This window comes from Colobus angolensis, unplaced genomic scaffold (genome assembly GCF_000951035.1).
Source record: "Colobus angolensis palliatus isolate OR3802 unplaced genomic scaffold, Cang.pa_1.0 Scaffold4, whole genome shotgun sequence".
NCBI classification, from domain to species: domain Eukaryota; kingdom Metazoa; phylum Chordata; class Mammalia; order Primates; family Cercopithecidae; genus Colobus; species Colobus angolensis.
Genome location: NW_012117376.1, coordinates 8,154,126 through 8,158,358, shown reverse-complemented (window position 1 = coordinate 8,158,358; position 4,233 = coordinate 8,154,126). Strand labels below are relative to the sequence as shown.

The window sequence follows — 4,233 nt, the reverse complement described above, 5'->3', positions numbered from 1 at the left end:
GCCTCCCAAAGTGCTGGGATTACAGGCTTGAGCCACCGCGCCCGGCCGACAGTTCTCTTTTTTAACCAAAATGTTAACTTTAACTACTTTGGATGGGAAAAAAATCCTAAAATTATGACATAACTTCCTTGAGTTTAAAATGAATATTAAGATAGGAATCTTCTTAATACCTTAGGCCCATTGGTTATAGCCCTGGGCTTAATTTAGTGATGTCCTTAGGCCATTTTGAATATGTAGGAGTATTTAATACCCTTAGCTAAATGGCCTCCGGCTGATATCTTGAAAAAATTTCTAGGTCTACCTTTTATAGCTTTTTAACTTTTTTATAGCTGTCAGTTTTCTCTTTTAGGTTTGTCAGTTTACTGTACTTACAGAGGCTTCTGTCCACTCTCCTCCTGAATTGATTCTCTAGTTTCTAAACTTAACTCTATCATTTGTTATAAATACATACAAAGTAGGTATAAGTTGCCATTTAATAAGGTTCCAGTAAGTCTTTTATGAGTAAAGTCTGCACAATTAATGCATAAGCCTTGGATTTTGCCAGTGGAGGAACCCTTTACTGGGGCAAGGGGTGCCTGATTTCTCATTGGGAAAGGTCTTGGTGTGTTCCATTTGTGGAGAAGAAGAGTGGTTAAAAAGCTGTTGGCAGGGGTTGCCAGCTCTAGCTAACCTTTTTGTGATTCCAGTAGAGGGGATGCACTTGGCTATAGGAACCTCTCTGATCTCAATGGGTCAGTAAGTAAAGGGGTAATAGCTGATGGATGGTTATGTGATTTATGCGATGGAAGAAGATGGGGTAGGGGGAGTTGGGGAACAGGTCAGTGTTTCTGTCCTCCTCACTACCAAGTGGATTTTATCTATTTATTTACTTCTTTTGGAGATAGAGTCTCACTCTATCCCCTAGGCTGCAGTGCAGTGGTGCGATCTCGGCTCACTGCAACCTCTGCCTCCTGGGTTCAAGCAATTCTTGAGCCTCAGCTTCCTGAGTAGTTGGGATTACAGGCGCCTGCCACCACACCCAGCTAATTTTTGTATAGAGACAAGGTTTCGCTATGTTAGCCAGGCTGGTCTCGAACTCCTGAGCCCAGGTGATCTGCTCACCTCGGCCTCCCAAAGTGCTGGGATTACAAGTGTGAGCCACCATGCCTAGCCCCAAGGGGATTTTAAACTTGGTTTATAGTTTATCTACCAAGCAGTTAAGAAAGGAGTATTCCTTTTTTGCTTAACAAATCTATTTTGTTGGTTGGGTGCGGTGGCTCACGCCTCTAATCCCAGAACTTTGGGAGGCTGAGGTGGGCGGATCACAAGGTCAGGAGTTCGCAACCAGCCTGGCCAATATGGTGAAACCCCGTCTCTACTGAAAATACAAAACTTAGCTGGGCGTGGTGGCGCATGCCTGTAATCCCAGCTACTCGGGAGGCTGAGGCAGGAGAATCACTTGAACCCAGGAGGCGGGGGTTGCAGTAAGCCAAGATCGCACCACTGCACTCCAGCCCAGGCAACAGAGCAAGACTCTGCCTCAAAAAAAAAAAAAGAACAAATCTATTTTGTCCAAAGCACTCTGCCAGATACTGTAAGGGATATAAAATTGAATAAGACATGGCTCATGCTTTCAAAGGGCTTGTAGTTCATTGACAGAGAAGGGCCAGGACATAAATAATAAGCAGGAGTTAACCAAGGGTAGTGGAATCAGTTAGGAGTCTCCTAGTTGCATGAAATAGAAAACCCAACTCAGAGGCCAGGTGTGGTGGTTCATACCTGTAACTGCAGCACTTTGGGAGGCCAAGCCGGCGGGGGGGCAGATCAATTGAGGCCAGGAGTTCGAGACCAGCCTGGGCAACATGGCAAAACCCTGTCTCTACCAAAAATGCAAAAAAAATTAGCTGGGGGTGGGTACCTGTAGTCCCAGCTACTCGGGAGGCTGAGGTATGAGGATTACTTTAGCCAGGGAGGTGAAGGTCGGAGAGTGCAGAGGATCACACCACTGCACTCCAGCCTGGGTGACAGAGTGAGACCCCCTACCCCATCTCAAAAAAAATAAATAATATTTAAAAAAGAAAACCCAACTAAGACCAGCTAAACCAAAAAGGAACTTAATTGGCTTCTGGCGCTGCTTGAGTTGGGGCTCCGATGTTGTCCCCAGGCTCCATCAGCCTGAGCTGGGCTGTCATCTTTGTTAGGCTGATTTCCCTGGTGGTGTGGCAGCAACATCCCTCACATCCTGCATCCCACAGAGCAGAGAGTGCTCTTTTTGGAAATTCCAGCAAATGTTTCATTGCTTTTCATTGGCTCTGAAAGCCACATGGCCATCTCTGAGCCAATCACTGTGGTCAGAGGGTGGGATGCGTTAATTTTAGGGGCCTACATTATAGCTTACACACCTGGTACTTGAGGATGGCACCAGCTTTATGCAAAGTATGTTAGCCAAGAATGGGGGAAGGATGCTTCCACCAAAGCCAAAAAAGGCACTAGAACCAAAAGAATGTGGAATACATGCTGGCTAGCCCAAGAATCCACCAAATACTTAAGTGTAACGATGATAAAAGGAGACCAGTCTCGTTCATGACCATCCTGGGTAATACGGTGAAACCCCATCTCTACTAAAATAGAAAAAATTAGCTGGGCATGGCAGCATGCACCTGTAATCCCAGCTACTCAGGTGGCTGAGGCAGGAGAATCGCTTGAACCCAGGAGGCGGAGGTTGCAGTGAGCCAAGATTGCACCACTGCACTCCAGCCTGGGCGACAGAGCAAGACTCTGTCTCAAAAAAAAAAAAAAAAAAGAGAGACCAGTCTCAAAGTTTTGGATTGGGATGCTGGAGGCTGGGTGTGGTGGCTTACTCTTGTAATCTCAGGACTTTGGGAAGTGGAGGCAGGAGGATCGCTTGAGGCAAGGAGCTTGAGACCAGCCAGGGCAACATAGCAAGACTACCATCTCTACAAAAAAATTTGTTTAATTGGCCGGGCACAGTGGTACGCACTTGTAGTCCTAGGTCTTGGGAGACTAAAGTCGGAGGGTTGCTTGAGCCCAGGAATTTGAGGGTGTAGTGAACTATGATCGCACCACTTGCACTCTAACTTGGGTGACAGACCAAGACCCTGTCTCTAAAAAAGAAAACCAGTTTCAGATTAATACACTAAAGACTCAACTATAATTTTTTTTTTTTTTTTTTTTTTTTAGACAGAATCTCAGTCTGTTGCCCAGGCTGGAGTGTAGTGGCGCAGTCTCAGCTGATTGCATCCTCTTCCTCCCAGGTTCAAGCAATTCTCCTGCCTCAGCCTCCCAAGTAGCTGGGACTCACGTACCCACCACCATGCCTGGTTAATTTTTGTAGTCTTAGTAGAGACAGGGTTTTGCCATTTTGGCCAAGCTGGTCTCAAACTCCAGACCTCAGCTGATCTGCCTGCCTCAGCCTCCCAAAGTGCTAGGATTACAGGTGTGAGCCACCGCACCTGGCCTCAACTAGAATTCTTAGATGTGAATATTTTCTGTATTTTGAGCCTTGAAGAAAGTAGAATGTAGTACATTAGAGCATTGGCTCTGGAGGCCAATAGACCTGATTTTGAGTCCCGGATCTGTTACAACTGGGTCATCTCCTACCCTCAATTTCCTTATCAGAACAAGGGAGACAATATTTATTTATAAGGTTTTTATAAAAATTCACTGAAAGAATCAATGTAAAACAGTAAGCACTGTGCTCACATGCAGTTAGCTATAGTTATTATTTTTTTTCATAAATTAACCCAGTTGGATAACCTCTGATTTTTATTAGATCCAAAGCAGACCATATTATTATTATTATTATTTTTTTTTTTTTGAGATGGAATCTTGCTCTGTCAACCAGGCTGGAGTGCAGTGGTGCAATCTTAGTTCACTGCAGCCTACACCTCTTGGCTTCAAGCGATCCTCCCACCTCAGCTTCCCTAGTAGCTGGGATTACAGGCCGGGCTAAGTTTTATATTTTTAGCAGAGAAGGGGTTTCACCATGTTGGGCAGGCTGGTCTCACAGTGATCTGCCTGCCTTGTCCTCCCAAAGTGCTGGGAAGCCCATATCCTACAGACACTATTGGACCACTGGTTTTGGAAAAATTGTTTAAAAAAATTTTTTTTTTTTTGAGACGGAGTCTCCCTCTGTTGCCCAGGCTGGAGTGCAGTGGCACCATATCTGCTCACTGCAAGCTCCGCCTCCCAGGTTCACGCCATTCTCCTGCCTCAGCCTCCCCAGTAGCTGGG

General features: G+C 45.6%; 1 protein-coding gene across 1 annotated transcript in view; it reads left to right on the top strand.

The window, feature by feature from the left end:
* The window catches only part of ZBTB8B (zinc finger and BTB domain containing 8B), a 31,724-nt gene that overhangs the window by 5,082 nt on the left and 22,409 nt on the right, over positions 1–4,233 (top strand). The window lies entirely within an intron of this gene.